At 36.8% G+C, this 21,502-nt stretch overlaps 1 protein-coding gene and 1 non-coding gene across 2 annotated transcripts in view; one reads left to right on the top strand and one right to left on the bottom strand.

Annotated features, from left to right (window-relative positions):
- Window positions 1-21,502, top strand: part of LOC150096303 (calcium/calmodulin-dependent protein kinase type II alpha chain-like) — a 736,535-nt gene that overhangs the window by 170,174 nt on the left and 544,859 nt on the right. The gene's annotated exons all lie outside the window — the stretch shown is intronic.
- On the bottom strand, window positions 7,684-7,983 carry LOC150096304 (signal recognition particle RNA). Its single transcript, XR_016549995.1, has one exon.

The raw sequence follows: 21,502 nt of genomic DNA on the forward strand, positions 1-21,502 counted from the left end.
GGGGGGGGGGAACCCATGTCAGTTCCCTCTATCTGTTTGTAGATTTTGTTCTTCCAAGAAAAATAACCAGAATTGATGGCAGAGGAAAAGAACTCTAAGATATCAGAAGGAAAAACATTTTTTAACAGGGTTAAGGTGTCATTTAGGGGAATATTGGTAAATAATGAGATGATGTCAAAGGTGACCAATATGTTTGTATTATTTAAGGTAAGATTTTCAATTAAGTTTTTAAAGTGGGTATAGTTTTTTACATAAAATGTGGTAAGACCAGTGAGGGGGGGGGGGGATATAATTATAATTTGGTGTCCTTAGATGGGAGATGAATTTCATCACCCGATTTGAAACCAACCACCACCATGCTTATTGCAGGCTTGAAGTGTCTTGAAAGTTCTGTGTTTGGTCTCTAGAGGTGGGTTAAATATACAGATTATTTAACTCTTAGCCAATGCACTGTAGTAATAATGCATGATGGGTATACAGCCATATATGATTTGTTGGATTTACATTTAAAAAATGACTGTGCATCTTAATGTTTTTTCAAAGTAAGAAAGGCTACATGAGCAGGATGCTGGTAAACTTCAACATAGGACAATGGATCCAACTTCTCCTTGCATTCTGTAGGAGAATGCAGGAAGGAAGAGGGCATGCAAGTTTTCAAGAGTAAAGCTTACTATCTTCCCCAGAACACCTGTTATAAAAAGTTGGTAATACTTTGTTCTAAAGGTTATGCAGTAGGAATGATGTGGAGTTTATAAATGTGTGAAGTGAATTTGATGGATGAAAGGACTTACACAAAGTAGATGGTTTGCACTTGAATGGATTTGTTATGGAAGAATAATTTTGATGAATGCTGATGGTAGGGAGGTAATGGAACAAATAACATAGTTGAATTACTAAGTGATCACTTTGCAATGGTATATCATACAGGTGGAGATATTACAGTAACAAAAATGAGACAAGGGTTGATGTGGAAATAGAGATAAATGAGCTGGAGCTACATAGAATATTACAGAACCCTGATGTGAATACAGCTATGGGATTAAATCATATCAGCTTGAGTATTACAAAAAGGTTCTAGGTAATTGGCAGTGCCTTTGAGCACACTGTTTAATTTAAGTCTCAGATATGAGTTGGACACAAGAGGATGGAAAGAGGAGAAAATAGTTCTATTACATAAAGGAGTCATTATTTATTGCTAATACCTGTTTCCAGAAACACCCACGACAGATTTGGACATCTAACATTGATAGACCAAGGCACCAGACTGATTACATTCTGGCTCCAGTGGTTGAAGACAAGCATCTGTAATATGCATACATATCCTATAGCAGACTATCGTACAGACCATAAGCTAGCAAGAGCCAAAATAAGACTTAGACTCCAAAACCCTCCAAGTCAGGCATGTTCCACTAGACTGGATGTCAGAGTAATTCATACTGGGTTCACAGAAGAAACATCAACTCTGTTGGATGATCTTTTGGAGACTAGTGAGGAGAGCTCACCTGAAATGCTTAGGGAAGGAGTGAAGGTTATAATACTGGATATAGCCAAGAAGTAGATTTGTCCAGATTCAGCATGGGATTTAATCAAAAGAAGGTGATTTGAGAAACAAAGAGATACAGGGACTGAAGAATATAAGAGAGCACATAGAGAAGTCAGAAGAGCCATCAGACTGGACAAGGAAAATTTTTATATTAATAAATACAAAGAGATAGAGTTCCAGATGAGGAGGCAAAATTATAAAAGCATGTTTCATTTAGTTTGTGACTTAAAGCAAAGGTTTAAGCCCAAATTGAATGCCATCAAACACAGGAATGGAGCAGTACTAACAGAAGAACTGGAAATCAAAAACAGATGGAAAGGATACTGTGAGGACCTGTACAGGAGAGGATACAGAAAATTAAAATTTCAATTTGGCACCTTCTCTACTTAGGCATAAGATTGAAAGAGCTGTTAAACAACTTAACAGCAGTAAGGCAACAGGGGATGGAGGGATACAAGTATTTCATAGATTGAAGACAGGAATTAGGATAAGTGGTAGTAGATTAATTGATAATCTGAGGTATGTCAATTATGTAGTACTCCTCTGTAATGACAAGGAAGAAATAGGACAAATTCTTGATGAAGTTAATGAGATCAGTAAGAACAGAGGACTTCAGCTCATTCCTAGCAAGACAAAGCTTATGGTTCTCAAAGGAAATACAGACAAGGAAGCTCCTGAGAAACAAGTGTACCTTAATGGAGAAAGAATTGAGGAATTCACCAAGTTTGAGTACTTGGGATCCATTATTAATGTGAAGAATTGCTCTTCGGAAGATTAGGAATGGCAAAAACAACGGTCAAAGACTTGCCTAAAATCTGGAAGGATGATCTATCTCCACAGGAACAAAGTTGAGGATTATGGATGTGAGATTTGAAACCCAAGGAAGTCTGATAGGAAAAGAATAGCTGTTTTTGAGATGTAGTGTTAAAGAAGGCTGTTGAAGATATTATTATTATTATTATTATTATTATTATTATTATTATTATTATTATTATTATTTTGACACCTCCAGGGAGTCGAAAGACTCATCGAGGGAGAGTGTGCCGACAGCATCGAACGATTGGTCCCCTTCCAACTACTAACCGCGCTCAAACATACTTAACTGAGCCATTAGTAGCAGAGGCTCTACCAATCGACCAACCTTCGCCGGCAATCATATACTGAAAGGCAGACAAACAGACTGGTGCTAGAAAGGATCGATAGAACTTTAAGATCCTTAAGGATATTGACAGAAGAAAGTTTAAATACTTGGGATATATTGAAAGAATGTAAGGAGGTATTTTTAAAACTGCATTAGAAGGTAAAGTTCCTGGGAAAGCAGGAAGGGGGTTGACCGTCAATGAGATAGATTTTTATTTTTTATGTCGTTCCCATCCACAGAAGCTTATTAGTAAACCTTTAACACATTTGTACCATGGATGGGCTATGGATTTTTTTCCTTCCCATTTTTATAAATTTTATATATATTTTTTGTACTTTTTTATTTATTTTTACATAGTCCGTAAACCCTGGTCTAGAGATCAAACATGAAACGTTTTCAAGCCATTTCAGGCCTCCAATAAGTGGGGCAGTGGTCTCACACCAGGCAATGAAATTCATCTCCCACGTAATGCTGGAGTGACTGATCTTCAGAGTTAAAGTCTCCAGAAAATCCTACAACAGGACCACCTGGCGAGGACTGGTGTGGCACATCACCAAGCATCCAAGTGACTATATGGCATCTGATAATGTCCAGCAAATAGATGGATGATGGATGGCATTAAGGAGGCTTCAAGACTGAGGTAGCAAATTATCATCTGATCAGCATCTCAGGATTGGTGGTCTCAGATATTGAAGAAGTCGGGTAAGTGAAAAATTCGGGAAGGGGATATTATATGGGGGGTGGGAGGGAACATCAGTTTTGTAAAGGGTAGATCATTCCTCAGAGTCTTACCTTTTATAATGCATTGACAACAGAGTGAGATAAAAGTAATGGCTATATTGTGATACTGCTGAACTTTGCAAAGGCTTTTGACAGAATACTGCATAAAAGTCTGACTGAAAATAGGGATGGATATGAAGTTCGTAGTGAGGATAAGGGGGGTGGCTTTATGGAGAGATGATATACCTAATTTATTCACGAGTAGAGTCCAGTAGAAGGTAACTAATGGCATGCCACAAGACTCTGTACTTAGGCCACTACTATTTAATTTGTACATTATTGATATAGAAATGATCTGAGAAAACATATTCAGTTGTTTGCTGATTATGCAAAATCAGGTGGAGCAATAGTCAGTAAAGATAATGCTAAAATTTAGCAGAATGATTTAAAGAAACTGGCATTATTGGCTAAGGAGAATGTATGTCATTTTAATGTGGCAAAGTTAATGTGGTAAGGTGGTGCATTTTTGAGTGAAAAGATTACTAATTGTGTACCATATTGAAGGAAACATACTCCAGGAAATTGAAGCCAGGGGTTTGTTGGTAGATGAGCAATTGAGGTTTAGTGGGCTGCAAAAGTGGCTAAAACAGCTTATCAGTTTATTTATTTACAGAACACCCTGATGAGTAGAGATAAGCAGGTTATTATACCTCTTTATAAGGCCTTAATAAGGTCCCATCTTGACTATTGTCACAGATCCTATCACTTGAGTTTCTTGGAGATAAGGTGGAAGTAGAAAAGATCAAGAAGCAAGTGACCAAGATGATGGCATGGAATGCACCTTATAATAGGTTGAAGATTTGTGGGTTACAGAAATTGGTTGACAGGCAGAAAAGTGGTGATATGATTGAGACATGCCAAATCATTGAAATGTTTTTAGAGGACAGATATATAGAGGAAATTTCTTAGAACTGGTCTGGTAGTGGGAGAACTGGGGGTTATCTGTGGAATTAAGCAAGGGTATGAGAGATTTTTTCTTGGAGAGTGGTGAATGAGTGGAATAAGTTATCAGTTGTGGGTACCATGACTATGAATGAGTTCCAAGCAAAGTATGATAGATGTTTGCAAATGTTGGATAGTATATGACATAATGTTTAGGGCCTCCACTGATGAGCCTATGGACTCCATGAAGTTGACTGTGTAGTAATAATAATAATAATAATAAAAACATTTTCATTGAAAAGAAAGCGCAGTTATGATGCATTAAGCTTTTGATAGCAACTGAGTTTTTAATAAGATGATATTACTTGTATTTTCCAGTGTGTTCTTTTTCTGTCTTTTTGTATACCAAGAACTAAATATTATCTCCTAATTGTCTAGTTTAAAAACAAAACACGGTTATTGGTTTTCCTTTCTAATGTAAATAAATCCTTTCACAGATGAAGTTGTGTAGTAATGCTGTAAAAATTTCATACTGCAGAAAAATATTGTTAAGTTAACATATCTATGTAAAAGGTTCAGATGTCATGGAATCAAGGATACGTATTCGCATTTTTTTCACATAACAGTTCTGCAAACTGTTACGTGCAGAACTTCATAGTAAATTCAAGTTTTGTAAGTTTCACAAGTAAATTTAAAAAAAAAATCCCAAGTATTGGGGGGGGGGAGAAACACTATCACAAAAAGAAATAAAAGTACAGCAAGAGGCAGGTAAAGATTTTCTATCTTGTTTGTTGTTTCTGGCATTTTTATTATATGGCATTATTATATGGGCATCTCCATGGAGTCTGAAGATTCATTGCCTGAAGGCCACACTAACCATCATTCACATAATACCTATCATCCCTCTCCTTAAAACTCATTCACTGTTAAGCACTCTCAACTGTGTTCTGGCAATCTATTCCACACATTCACCGTTCTGCTAGCAAAACAACTTAGTCCTTCTAAACTTTTGTTAACCACACACACACACACACACATGCATGCACTCTTCCAAGATTGATCCATTGTGCTCTCGCCTCATCATGTATTATTGAAATATTTTTTCTTCATCAATTCTATAAAACATCTTAACTTAGATGGTTCTGTCTATCAGCCAAATTTTATAAACTACAAACCAGAAATATAACTTTTTTTCTAGTCCTGATGCATATCAATAAAGTATTAATCAAATGTATTAATTTCTTGTGATCAATAGATTCACAAGAGATTAATACATATCCTACAGAATAATGGGTTAAAATGAAAAGAACTACGTATAATTACAAATATATACTGGAATCAAATGGCCTCAATAAGATTTAAAAATACATATTCTGACTACTTTGAAATCAAAAAAGGAGTAAGACATGGATGTGTCTTATCACCCTTACTGTATAATATACAGGGTGTTCGGGATAAATTTGACATATTTATAATTAATTATATTTTTCCGTAAGTTACATGTATTAACACACACTTCTCTTCATTTAAAAGTTTGGACCCTTCTTCATTCATATACAAGATGTCAGAAAGGATGGATAGCTGGAACCCACCTGAATCATGGAAGAGAATAACTTGTATCATGATGATTCGTGCCCGCCATCAAAATAAGGATATTACGACTGCTGCCCAATGCTCCCTGAATACAGTAAAAACAATCAGGCATGAACTAGAGACTTGCAATGGTGACTACGAGGATGTAGCAAGAAGAAAGATCCCTAGCAGACGATCTGATTGCGTTCGTACAGCAGAATTCCTCGCAAATCTGCAGGAACAGGTGTTGAAGAACCCTGGCATTGGAATTCGGGCTTTGTTCGTGGAGTTGCTAACTGTAGTCAAGCCCTAGATAACAAGGGTAGCCAATGGTAGGCCGTATGTATGGCAGCAGGATTCGGCCCCTTGCCACACCTCTGGGAAAAGTCAAAAATGGTTGTCTGAAAATTTCTACGACTTCACCAGTCCAAATGTTTGGCCTCCAAACTCCCCAGACCTTAACCCCATGGATTATTTTGTATGGGGCACAGTTGAAAAAGACACCAATCGCACTTCCAGTAATACAAAAGCCCAGTTAATGGATAAAATTAAAACAGTTTTTGCGGCCCTTCCCAGGGAGACTGTAGCATCAGCTTGTTCGAGGTTCCGAAGCAGAATTGAAGCTGTGATCGATGCTAATGGTGGTTATTTTGAGTAAATCTTGTTGATAGTATTGTAATTAACTCTGCCTGTAATGTTTTTTTGTCAATTCATTAAATTTAATAGATACAAAGAAGATTTTCTTTTTCCTTACGAAACTGTCAAATTTATCCCGAACACCCTGTATATAGTGAGCAAGTTTTTAGAGATATTTCAGAATTGAAGGGTGTAGGAGTCGGGGGTAGGAACTTCAACAACTTCAGGTATGCAGATGGCACAGTCCTTATAGCTGAATCTGAAGATGATCTTATTATTATTATTATTATTGCGGGCGACTCCAGGGAGTCCTTAGACTCATCGAGGGAGGCCCTAAACAACATGTCCACACAACTATTTGGCATTCTCACAGTATCTATCATACCTTGCCTTGAACTCATTCACTGTCATAGCACCCACAACAGACTCTGGCAGCTTATTCCACTCATTTACCACTCTAAAAATAAAGAACCCAGCTCTAACACTCTTGCCCAGCTTCCATAGATGTCCCCTAGTTCTCCCACCACCAGTCCTGTTCTCAAAAATATCCTCTGAATTAATCCTATAGAAACCCTTCAGCAATTTGAATGTCTCAATCATATCTCCCCTCTTCTGCCTATCAACCAATTTCTGCAACCCACAAATCTTCAACCTGTTCTCATAAGGTTCATTCCATAGACCTGCTATCATCTTGGTCACTCTCCTCTGGGTCCTCTCCACCTGCTCTCCATCAAGAAGAAACCTAGGTGACCAAATCTGGGCACAGTAGTCAAGATGAGGTCTTATCAAGGCATGGTACAGAAGAACAATAACTTGCTTGTCTCTGCTCGTCAAAGTATTTTTCAACAACCAAGTGATTTGATGAGCTGATTTAGCCACTTTTGCAATGTGTCCCCTAAACTTCGTCTCCCTATCCACCAACACTCCCAAGTCCCTGGCCTCATCAATCTCCTGGAGTACAGTTCCACCAATGTGGTATACTGCTGCTAATCTTTTGACCCCAAAATGCATAACCTTACATTTTGTCACATTAAATTGACATCCATTCTCCTTAGCCCAGAACTCCATTCTATCCAAATCATCCTGCAAGATTTTGACATCTTCTAGCATTCACTATTGCCCTACCCAAAAGGAACTGGGTTTGGTTATGTTGTCCTGGCTATTTCCTTAACACCTATTCATAGACGAGATCCCACTACTGCACGACGCGGAAGCTTTTGCCTGCTGCATTTCTGCCCTGGGTCGATTTGCTTCGCATTAGACAACCTGGTGGCTCTGAGCTCCCTCGAAGTCACCATATTGATGCCATGCCTAGTGCGGACAACCGATCGACATAGGAACATTGGGAAACCGAACTCCAGCTCTCAAACCATCCACTAGCCTAAGCCTCCTAGCAGCAGGATTACAGGAGACAGCCACGACTCCCGGCATGGCTGTCCTGTATCTTCAAAACTTAGTCACAGAAATTACAATAGAATCTTAGGCATGGGATTAATTATTAACCTAAAGAAAACAAAGTGCATGATTATATCAAAAGAACTAATAAATAAGAAATTAAACATAACTGTTAACAAAAAGAAAAATGAACAGGTTCAGTCTTTTATATATTTCGGACAAATGTTTACAGATGGAGGAAATTCCCTTAAAGAAATAAAAACAAGAATAGAGATAGCAAGAAAAGCCTTTATTGATATGAAAACTATTCTAACATCCAGAGACATTAACATAGACACAAGAAAAAGATTAATAAAATGCTATATCTGATCAAGTCTTCTCTATAACAGTGAAACATGGACTCTTAAATAAAGAAGCAGAGAAAAAATTGGAAGCTTTCGAAATGTGGACTATTGGAAGAATGTTGAAAATATCATGGAAATTAATGAAAATAATTAAAGAACAAAAACTTAAATATTTTGGACATCTAACTAGACAGAAGGCATTCAGAAATTAATATTAAAAGGGAAACCTGGATGGAAAAAGAGAGAGAGGTAGACCCAGGAGAATGTGGTTTGCAGACATTAAGGATTGGACTGGCTTGAATTACCATAAATGTTCCAGAGCAGCAAAAGAAAGAAAGAAGTTCTGTGACATAGTTGCCAACTCTAGGGGATGACACTTGAAGAAGAAGATGTAGGACTACACTGATTACTTCTTTTTCTTTTATTAAATTGTTGTATGAAATGTTTTTTTTATGATAATGAATAATATGACAAAAGTTTTTTTACTCGTTTAGAAAGTAAATTCTAAACAAGTAAAAAAACAAAGTAAATTCTATTTACTTTGTTTGTTTTTTTAAAAACAAAGTAAATTCTTATTATAATTACAGCTATTTTGCCTGCTTCAGTTTAGGAGTACCCCTGTTTAAATGTCATTGGCTATTTACTCATGGATTCTTAGGGCATTATGAGTGTAGATGTACTAAAAAGTATATGTAGCCTAAGGAATAGAAAATTGCACATACCTTTTTCTGGGTGTTGTGGCTTTTCCTCAGTCTGCGATGTCGAAAACTGCAGAGTGTTTGTGTGTGTGGGGGGGGGTAGGCAGTTTAGTAGAATAAGTTAGAAAAACCCGGGTTTTTTTCGTAATATATAGAAACATATACTTTTATATAGGGTGGGGAAAAAGTGAAAGGGTTAATTTTTTTAAAATAGGGAGGGGGAAGGGGAAAGGTGGTTGACGGGTGTGGACCGTTTCGACTATTCGTGGTCGTCATCTGAACACATTGGGAAAGTGGAAGCTATGTCAGGTCGGGTGAGTGCCTCTGCTTTAGAGGTGTTTGTGTTGTCTCCTATTGGTCGGGGTTGTGACCTCAATTTTATGTTGTGAAGCTTCCAAACCTCGGAGATTATGTAGGGCCTGTGTACGTTGATAGAGTTCGCGTCACACTTTATAGCTATTGTTTCCGATATTCTGAGCATTGTTTCATTGTCTTGTCTGTCTATTATGATGGCCTTGTCTATCTGCGGGGTGTGTTTTTGTTCAAGGGCGTGAACAGCTATTTCCGTTTTTCCTGTGTTTTGTATACGATTTTTCTTTTTGATGTTGCGTTTTTTAGTGTTTAAATGTTCTGGAATAGGGATGTTACAGTCACGGAAGTGTTCTTGTAGTCTTGCCCATAAAGACCTGATGGTGGAACCTGTGTAGGTGATGTCACAGTCTTTTTGGCAGGGAAATTTATAGACTACATTGTGCTGTTCAAATATTTCTTTTTGTGTGTGAGGTTTGGTGGATTTTAGGAGGTTTGCCAGTTTTTGGCTTGTGGTGAATACCAGTTTGTAGTCAGTATGTTATTCACCACACTGGTATTCACCACAAGCCAAAAACTGGCAAACCTCCTAAAATCCACCAAACCTCACACACAAATAGAAATATTTGAACAGCACAATGTAGTCTATAAATTTCCCTGCCAAAAAGACTGTGACATCACCTACACAGGTTCCACCATCAGGTCTTTATGGGCAAGACTACAAGAACACTTCCGTGACTGTAACATCCCTATTCCAGAACATTTAAACACTAAAAAACGCAACATCAAAAAGAAAAATCGTATACAAAACACAGGAAAAACGGAAATAGCTGTTCACGCCCTTGAACAAAAACACACCCCGCAGATAGACAAGGCCATCATAATAGACAGACAAGACAATGAAACAATGCTCAGAATATCGGAAACAATAGCTATAAAGTGTGACGCGAACTCTATCAACGTACACAGGCCCTACATAATCTCCGAGGTTTGGAAGCTTCACAACATAAAATTGAGGTCACAACCCCGACCAATAGGAGACAACACAAACACCTCTAAAGCAGAGGCACTCACCCGACCTGACATAGCTTCCACTTTCCCAATGTGTTCAGATGACGACCACGAATAGTCGAAACGGTCCACACCCGTCAACCACCTTTCCCCTTCCCCCTCCCTATTTTAAAAAAATTAACCCTTTCACTTTTTCCCCACCCTATATAAAAGTATATGTTTCTATATATTACGAAAAAAACCCGGGTTTTTCTAACTTATTCTACGAAACTGCCTACCCCCCCCCACACACACTCTGCAGTTTTCGACATCGCAGACTGAGGAAAAGCCACAACACCCAGAAAAAGGTATGTGCAATTTTCTATTCCTTAGGCTACATATACGTTTTAGTACATCTACACTCATAATGCCCTAAGAATCCATGAGTAAATAGCCAATGACATTTAAACAGGGGTACTCCTAAACTGAAGCAGGCAAAATAGCTGTAATTATAATAGTTTATAAAGAGGAGTAACATGGGAGTTTTCCCAGAAATAATATACAAAGTAAATTCTATTGCCAAGGAATTATATTGTTGTGTAATCCTTTATCTAAGTGTAAGCAAGCAAAGTTTGTGCATGAGTTATCTTCATGATGACTTCTGTTTTAATTTAACCTTGGTATCTTCCAAATACTGATGTACCAGAATAAAGGTCGAAACCAGTTAGAGTAGTGACTCTCCCTTGATGCATATTATTATACACTTTAGAAAAATAGTGTGCTTTGTATTATGATATTTAACTACTAAGGCAATTGTTGATGATGTCATCAGCCTCCATATGCTAAGTAGTCTAGTTGTGAAGATACTTCATGTACAAACTTTGTTTACACTTCAATAAAGGATTAAACAAGAATATAATTTCTTTGCAAGTAGAATAATATGGCAAGCATCCATATTTGAGCCATTTCTGATGTCCTTTGGATGATAAAACCGTGCATGTTTTTAGATACTCTAATCACATGTCTGCCCAATGGCATCCTTTCTTTTGCAGTTTACAGAAAACCTACCCACACAAGTAGATAGATAGAATAGATACATACAGGGGTTTTGCTATAAACCAGGGAACACAGAAGGTGGGGACCAGGAGATGTTTAGGCAGTTAAGCTTGGCAAGTGCAAGAAGAATGATTGTTATGGGAGATTTTAACTACGGCAGTATAAGCTGGGAAGAGGGAAATGGAAGTAGTAAGAAGGGGATAGAATTTCTGGAATTCTTGAGGGACAAATGTCTTCGGCAGCATGTGATGGAGGGAACAAGAAGTTCAAGAGTTTTGGATTTAGTCATAGCATCAGAAGAGCTGATAATAAGTGAGATGACATCTCTCCCACCAGTTGGAGAGAGTGACCATGTGGTTTTGACTTGGAAGATGAACAGACATACAGGTGATTAAGAAAAGGAAACGTATTTAGAATTATTATTCGGGTGATTATAGTAGTCTTAGGTATCAATTAGGGACAGTTCCATGGAGGGCAGAATTGGAAGGCCAGGATATCATTAGTGCTTGGGAAATTGTGAAAGAATATTTGTTAGCAGCAATAGTAAGCTGTAATCCACAGGTGAGGAAACAGACACAGTTTGGTGTGAAGTGGATAACAAACGATATCAAAAAGGAACTGCAGTTGAAAAAGAGATTATGGAAGATATACAAGGAGAGGGGTGGAGGACAGATACATGAAGAATATAAGACACAGGCCAGAAGAGTGACCAGAATGGTGAGGAAGGCAAAACTGGAATATGAGAAGAGATTGGCCCTAAGATCCAAAGAAAATCCTAGGGAATTTTTTAACTATGTGGCCAGTAGGCAGAGAAACGATTGTGGAAGAATGACATTGCAGGATAAAAATGGGAATAGAGTGACTGATGCAGAGGACATAGTGGAGTTGTTCAATGAGCACTTTCTTTAGTGAGAGTGTGTTCCAAATACTGAGTACTCTGGATACCAATAAAGCTGTTGGACTGGATGGTATTTCACCACGGGTTTTGAGAGAATGTGCTAAAGAACTGACACTCCGTTGACCTGGGTTTCAATAAAATTCTGGCTGAAGGAAAGGTACCCAGCTAATGAAAGGAAGGTAAGATAGTGCCGCTGCATAAGGGTGGGAGCAGACTGGAGGTGTCTAATTATAGGCCTGTTTGTGTGTCATCAGTAGTTGTTAAAGTCTTGGAGAAATTAGTGACGAACTATATATAGATGAGGGTAATGTTATCTGTGAGAATCAACATGGATTTGTTAAGGGATGCTCTTGCTTTAGTAATATGATTATCTTTTATAATAAAGTGACAAGAGCAGTTGATGAGGGAAAGGCATATACTGCAATTTTTTTGGATTTTGCAAAGGCGTTTGACAGGGTGCCACATGATAAGCTGATATTTAAGTTGCAGCACATGGGTTTAAATGTCGGGTTAGTCAAATGGATTCAGGATTGACTGACTGATAGGTATCAGAGAGTTGTGTATGATGGGGCAATATCAAGGAAGCAGAAGGTTACAAGTGGGATTCCACAGGGCTCAGTACTGGGACCTGTATTGCTCAATCTTTATTTCAATGATATTGTCAATTGATTGCAAGGGGACATTCAGTTGTTTGCAGATGATGTGAAGTTGGGAAGGGTTATCAGTAATAGTGCAGATGTGGCAGCCCTGCAAGTGGATTTGAATAAACTAGGCAGATGGGCAAATAAACGGGTTTGTCGGTTCAATGCAGCAAAATGTAGTCTTGAGGTTTGAGATTCATCGATGGGAGAATGCATACTCGATTAGAGGAGGTATGGGGGACAAGAGATCTGGGGTTGATGATTGATAGAAAACCGAAATTCAGGGAGCATATTGCAAAGGTGGTGAGGGTGACTCAGAGGATTGCTGCAATACTGAGAAAGACGCTGACCTGCAGAGATAAAAGAGTTATCATTCCATTGTATAAAGCCCTGATCAGACCACACTTAGACTGTTGTTTTCAGATTTGGTCCCCAGAATTTGAAGGGGATAAATTGACTGTGGAAAGGGTACAGAGGCAGATAACAAAGATGGTTTCAGGACTGTACAATATGAGTTATGCGGATCAGCCGAGGTAATGTGGACTGCAGAGTTAGGTGGATAGAAGAAGGAGAGATGATATGATCGAGACTTTTAAACTGTTGAGAGGCAGCTACAGGGTAGACGTTGGAGAGTTCTTTCACTTGGTGGAATGGTGGGAAGGAGCGATGACAAGGGGTTATCCCTGGAAGTTACGAAAGGAGGCTGTGCGCAAGGGGGTGAGGAGTGGTTTCTTTGCATGGAGTGTGGTTGAACCTTGGAATGCATTGCCTGAGAGAGTGGTTGGAGTGGGAACGGTTAATGGGTTCAAGGAGTGGTATGATAGACTTTGTATTTCCTAAAAACGACCTCCCACAATTAGTCTTTTGACTCCATGGAGGCCTGGATAATAATAATAACAATAAAGCTCTGGACTCATTCTATGGTAAAGTTTGGAGAAACCTGTGCCATTGCACTTAACATTTCTAAGGCTTTTGATAGGGTCTGGCATCAAGGAGCTTCCCAACAAATTGCCATCATATGGACTGCCCTTCATTCTTGTGTAATTTGATTGCCAGTTTTCTCTCAGATTGATCCATACATGTAATTGTGAATGGTGCTCTTTCTTCAGATTTTCCTGTTAATGGCAGTGCTCCTTGGGGCCCTGTCATTTCATTCACCCTCCTGATTTATATAAATGACCTACTCTCATTGACTACAAATCCTATCTATAGTTTTGCTGATGATAGCACATTTCACTTATCCTACTCATATGATAAACCTTGTAGTGCCTGAACATCTCCAGCTTCAAGATCATTTGTAATAACTGCCCTGAACACTAATTCTCCACAGTATTCTTTATTGTAGTGAAAACAGCATAGTCAACTTTCTTTCAAACACAGTTTTGCTTGTTATTATTATTATTATGTGATCCTTCCAGGGAGTCCAAAGACTCATCGAGGGAGGGTACCTACTATACAACTCTCTGTCTTCACCACAATCCATGAACTACAACAAACCATAACATCATCATCATCTACACCAACACCATATACCGCTCACCACCACCATCATCATTAGTATTTTCACAGACGGTCACAAACCATGCCTACAGCAGGATTCGAACCTGCAGCCTTTTGACTGGAGAGTGGATATACTAACCACTCGGCCAACCAGGCCGGCAAAGAAAATCTCAGATCTTTTTACTTACTCTTGATAATGCTCAACTCGACAGTCAAGACTAAACTTCTCAGACTGACTCTTACTCCCAATCTTTCCTAGCATAATCATATCACTTCTATAGCATCATCAGCTTTTAAAAAATTTGTCATCCTTTTCTACTCGAGATACTTCCCTTCTAACCAGTTATTTACTCTATAAATTCCAAATTCAGCCAACCTTGGAATACTGCACTCATTTTTTGGGTGGTATATACTTAAAATCTCCTTAAAAATTCTTGATGCTATTGAGAAAATTGCATTTCTGTTTACTAATGACACTTCTCATACAGATTCTCTTCAGCCACTTAGTCATAGAAGATGTTTCTGAATTGTCTCTTCAGATATTTCCATTGTCTCTTTTTCAGATATTTCCATTGTCACTTCATTAGAACTAGCATCCATTATACATCAGATTTCTGCCAGATCTACAGGAACTCAAGCTCAACATCCCTTCACAGTCCAACTGCATACTCACTGAACCTGCTTCTTCTAGTCATCTTTTATTCTATCCACCTTAATTCTGTGGAAAAGCCTCCCTTGTGAAAGCATTTCCAAAAAATTTCAACCTTCAGCAGTTTAAGAAGAATATCAACAGTTACTCTTCTCCTGACTTCTGCCCATACATGGCATTTATTTGCTATAGGCCTTTCTACCTCTCTCTTTCTCTCTGGGAATAATATATTAAAAAAATCCAGTGAAACCAACATTCACACAATGATTGAATAGTAATGATGCTAGGACTGAGGTCTGTTTTGTAATTTTTTTCACTAATTTAAGAATTTCACAAAATTCTTAACACCACAGAAGAAATTTAAACTGGTCTATAGTTTGATGCTTCCATTTTACTACCATCCTTATTTAAGTGGCACTATCTTACTTTCCTTCTGCTCCTTGAAGCTTTCATTTAATTCCCAAATCAATGACACTGTCAATTTTTAAAACATTTTCTTAACGCATACATTCCAAAATTTGTGGGTTTAACTCCTGTGTAAGATATGGATGTTCGTAAAAGCCTACTCTAGAGAAGTTCCTCCTTGTATAGTTCCTTGAGTTTTAAGGCTTGTCTCTTTCTCTCTTTCCCATCCTGTTCCACTGCCTTGTTGATATTTGGCCAAAGGAAGTGACTGAAAGCACTCGGAATACATCTGAGTGCTTTCAGTCACTTCCTTTGGCCAAAGGAGTGAAAGTGAAATTGTCCATTGCTAGTGTCTGTTTCATCAGGATGAAATATGAGATCATTGATCATGAGTAACTCTGCAGTATTTTCTGCATTGATTACCTAACCATCTGCTTCATCTAGCAAGCTTACTGATCTCCTCCTACTAATTATTTCTCTTTCTACTGTCCATCTTCTTGGGAATTATCTTGGATCACAGTTGTAGTGTCCACCTCTCTCTCTCCTTATATATCTTTACCATAACAACCTTTATTGCTTGATTTTTCAACTCAAAACTATTTATCTTTCTCACTCAAGGTATACAATTTGCCTTTGCTGTTAATTAACAAATATTTCTTAACTAGCCACATATACTGATATGTTTTTCTATTTCTTTTCCTTCAGGTTCTCCATCCATGGTATGGTATCAAGCTTATTTTCAAGTTGTTTATTTTTGCTTGAATTGCTGCATGGTTACTCATCAACTAGAATGCAGTTAGCATCTCAGTCACAGTCATATCCACACACATTACAACCAAGTCTCGAACTCTTAATCTTTTTGTCTTCATCTCATGCTGTCTACAATAATTGTACCTCAGGAATTCTAGAAATTAAATTCCCTTGTTGCCATGTTGTTTTGTTTGTCCAATCTACAGTATATTACCATAGTTGAAGTCTTTCATAATGGCCATCTACTTTGCACACGTTAAGCTGATTTGCTTAAACATTTGTCTTCTAGCATTTAGTAATACTGTTCTAAATATCCTATCCTATTTTCCTATATCTCATGCATGCTCTGAAATCTCTTGTGCCATTTCCTTCTTGATTCTCTATCCTGAGAGAGTGCATAGCTCTCTGCTGTCATTAATAACACTTCTCTATTCTACTTCTCTTGTGCTCCCTTAAGAAATATTCAGCCACTGTTCCTATCAGACCATCATCTTTTAACAGCCATGCTTCTCTAATGAAGTAATCTTTGGATAGACTGGCCTTTAAGCCTATAGACTCATTCCTCTCATTCTTGATTCTTCTGGCATTTGTACATAAAAAAAAACTAAAAAAAAAACAGTGCATTGGCAGTAATTCCAGTAGCCAGTTCAATATTGATTATTGCTTTTCCTAGTCAGCTGTGAAGTACAATATAATCATCCAAGCCATACGAGGCCATTGCTGCTTCCTTCCCCTTGACAACTCTGGTTTTCATGCCTCAATACTCACAGTTGCTCAGAAAGCAGCTTAGTCTCCTGATGCCTGCATTCTTGTAAATGTGACTCATTGGTTTCAGATGCAACCCGTCTCATATATGTAGTTCTTTTCTGTCATAAAATGCACTCTAAAGTCCAAATATTCCAAACCTCTCTTCCCACATATTCTTGTTATCATTTCATTTCATTCACAATCATTATTGCTCTTCTCCTCAATTCTGTAATATTCTAACCTGGCAACACACTCGCTATCCTCCTCACACTCTTCTGTAAAATAACCAGCATTACTCTCAATTTTTTTTTTCTATTTTTATACATACTCCCTCTCAAGTCATAATTATCTGCCCAACCAACTCTGTCTTTTCATCCACATTTTCACTTGTCTCCATTGTAGCTTTATTCTGCAAACCTAAGCTTGAATCTCTTCACAGTATACCCCTTTTTTATTCCTCTTATGCTGGCATTCTTCATGTCGTTCCACATCCACCTATCATCCTCTTATCTATCTTTTCCTTGCTTACCTCACTTTCTTGTCTTTCTGTTTGCTCTCCCACTTTGTTCCCTTTGGTTTAAAAACTTGGATTCAAATCCTTCTAGAATTCAGAGAACATTTATAAAGGCTTTTTCACCCGAAGGTTAGTTAACCTCTCTTATATGGAAATCACAGGGTTCTTTTCTCCTAGACACCCAAGATTTTCATCCCAAAAGTGTACAAACTAACCTGAAGACATACAATTAATAGACACAATACATTAGCCTCATAGCCTTCATTGCTTCAGTCATCTATCAGGCTTGTTAATCTTTCTATTCATTTCCTTCAACTGGGTCCTCCTATCTTATACTGATGTGTTCATCCCTGTTTCTTTCTCCAAGCAGCCTTCTCTTATACAGTATTCATCAGCAGAATCAAAACTATCACTATTGTAATTTGCACATTTTCATGCACCTAGCACACTACCCATTGTTAACTCCTCCTCTGCAATTTCCTCAACCTCAGTCATGCTACTCATTCTCTCTCTTTTTTCTGCTAGCACACCTCCTTTCCAGCATACTATTCTTACTATCACTAAAACCATAAATACCAATATGAATCTCCTATTTTAGACAAATTATTATTTTACATAATAGTAATTATTATTATTATACTTTTCTGAAATTGATTAGAGGTCAGTAGCACAATAATTAGAATTATTGTGCTCCTGCAAGGAATTTCATCAATGTATGTGAAGCCTATTATCACATTTTAGCAGTTAGCCAGAATGTGATAAGATCAATGCATTTGGAATTCTGTACCTCCAAATGATGAGTCTAAGTTAAACAATGTGAAAATACCACACCATCACATGAATGGGTGAAATCCAGCCTGCTACAATGTCTAGCATTTAGGAAAAATTTTATTTGTAATTGTAAATTTAAAATTTTTTGTTTGTTATTTAATACAAATGGATGCCATCACTTTCATTCTTTCCGTGTATTGTAATCATATATGGAATAAGTGTCTTCTCAGTGGTTTGCTGTTCTTTAATTTTTAACTGATTTATATGGCTTACCAAACTACATGACATTAATAGTAGGCATCATGAACAGGTTTCACTGTCATGCTATCCTATCAGTTGAAGTATTTTTCATAGAATGATCAGCAGTTATTCCTCCTTGTTGACTCCATATGGATGTTGCAAAAAACTGCTGTGTGATTTGGCAATTGACAGACTGGTTGTTCATTAACAGTGATCTACCATTTTTTTTAATTTAATTTTTTTTTTTTATGATTGATAGCATCGTCTTTTGTTTTCCAAACCATCTTATAATGTATTTCCATGGTTGTAAAGTACTTCACTTAAATGCAGTCTGAAAAGACCCACTCATGAAAAATATTATATATATATATATATATATATATATATCCACAACATTGCATCCTACTATAATATTTTTCATGAGTATGTCTTTTCCACAATTTATCTTCTTTCAATCCTATGTTGATATGCAATTTATGTATCTTTGTATTCTTTGTCCTGTTGTCTATAGTGGTAAGGTTTCTACTTTGCTTTGGTTGACATATACCAGTGACATATAGTGTATAATGTTGTTATGAATTTGTTTACAATCATATTTAATTTCTTTTACAAAAAATATAAAAACATCATATTTTTTTGCCCTTATAGACATTCATATAAAGCTTGTAATGGGATCAGTAAGTATAAGTGGCTTCTTTATTATATGACTATGTTTACTTCTGATATGGAGTTGAAGTAAACGTGAGTGAAACGAAGACAAATAATATTGTTTTCTGTACTTGTTAGAAAGAAGGCAGCACTTCTCTAACAGATAATTGCTTAAAAAATAAAAATAATGATTATAGATTAGGCTCATGTTTTGTGACTGAGAACCAAATAGTTGTAAACAGTTAAAAGGCATTACTTCCCCCCCCCCATCCTCCTCCTGTTACATAAGATACTGAGATACACAGTAAAATTATTGTCCCAGAAATGTCCCACAGCTCTAATATTGTTGGACATATAGATACATAGTTTTGTTATTTACTTTTGGTACCATATTTTGGAGAAATTGCTCGAATATGGTCGTATTTTGCACTTTTTAGGGTAAAATCAGCAGGTTTGCCTGTATTGTCGATTCTTCAACAGAGTGAGGATAGGAAGTTCCAAGCAGGGCACTTTCTTGGAGTTTTCTGTGCTTCCTTTGTGAAGTTGGTAAGCATAACACTTTAAAAATAAAAAAGTAAAAAAAAACATTTGGGCAGGGAAGATTAAATTTTTTTTGAGGATATATATATTCAGCTTCACAATTCATAATGGCTAAATCATTAAATCATTATTTTATCACTACTATACCACACCAAATAAATATAGCTTTCCTTAGATTTTTATTTTATCTTGGATTCTGATAACAGGATAGGCAGTATTCTTTGGGGATTTTTAAACACTCCTGTCTTTTGTTGTTTCTCTCTTCTTCATGTTTAATCAGAACTTGTGAGAGATTTTAGTCTATCTTGTGTTATTTCTGTGTATAGTACTATTGACATTTTCTTTCAGTTGGGATCACAATAACGTATTGGTTTAGATTTCTATCTGAAATTGAAAGAAGCAAAAAAAAGCAAACATATTTTTTTAAAATATATAAAATATATTGATCCTAGATGTGAAAGATTGTTCATTCTACAGTGATTCTACATTCTACAGTTCATTCTACAGTATCATGGTTGAGCGGAATACTAGAGAGTAACAAGGAACTTGGTAGCAAATTAGACTTAAATACTTACGTATTTTTATTTTTTTTTATTCGTTTTATTTTATTTTGTTTTTGTTTTTATTTATTTTTTTATTTTATTTTATTTTATTTTATTTTATTTTATTTTTTGAGGCATGAAGGAAGATTATTCCAATAAACAGCATTAGAGGTGTGAATGGAGAGGAAGAAAATCTTCTGGAATTGAACGGTGAAGAAATGGTGACTGGTTGTGTTGTCTTTCCATGTCTGGAAGGGAAAAAAAATGGAAAGCAATTTATGAAAGAGTGCATGGATGAATTCTTGAGTTACTAAATTGTTAATTGCTTTCTTGTGCACAAAATCAAAAATTTTAGCTCTGTATACCTGATGACTCTTAAATGGCAAGCTGGTTAGCCAAGTGGTGTGCATGTCCACTCTCCAACCAACACGCTGCAGGTTCAGAACCTACTGTGATCATTTATAATCCATTATAAATGAATATTTATAATGGTCTTTGCCATTATAAATATTTATAAAAGACCATTATAAATGAATATTTATAATGGTCTTTGCTGTCCTGGCTGGCCAAGTGGTTAGCATACCCACTCTCCAAACCAACATACTATGGGTTGGAATCCCACTGTGGGCATGGATGTTTGTGATTGTCTTTAGGTGGGAGATGAATTTCATCATCTGTTGTGAAATCACCTCCTTGCTTATTGGAAACCTGAAGTAGTTGATAAAGTTCCATGTTTGGCCTCTAGAATGGGGTTTCCAGACTATGTACAAAATTAATTAAAAATGCAAAAAAATATATAAAATTGATTAAAAAATAATCTTAGCCCACCCACAGTACAAAATTCGCTATAGATTTGCAAATAACTTTTAGCAGGTGGGAGCAACATTCAAAAAAAAAAAAAAAAAGAAAGAAAGTGGATGATGAATTTTATCACCCAGTGCAAGATTATGCCACCTGGCTTATTGGACATCTGAAGTGGCTTGATAAAGTTCCATGTTCTGTCTCTAGAGTAGGATTTTTGGAATATGTAAAAAATAAATATAAAAATACCAAAAATATATAAAATGAATAAAAATAAGCAAAAAATCACTAGTTCACCAACATTACTAATGTAGTATAGATTTTTACAATATTTTGTGGGTTGGAGTCACATAGAAAAATGGCATACTGTGTGCAGAATTAAGTTCTTTCTTTCTTTATTTTTTTAAAAAGTAAATCCTGAAGATAAGAGGGGAAAAATTTTATTCTGAGTCACATTAAACCTGATATAATACTGAGGGATATTAAACTCAGTTCTTTATTTATGCAGAT

The sequence above is a fragment of the Typopeltis vanoorti genome, chromosome 19 (assembly GCF_054136105.1).
Source record: "Typopeltis vanoorti isolate ZY-2024b chromosome 19, IOZ_Tvanoo_1.0, whole genome shotgun sequence".
Classification (NCBI taxonomy): Eukaryota; Metazoa; Arthropoda; class Arachnida; order Uropygi; family Thelyphonidae; genus Typopeltis; species Typopeltis vanoorti.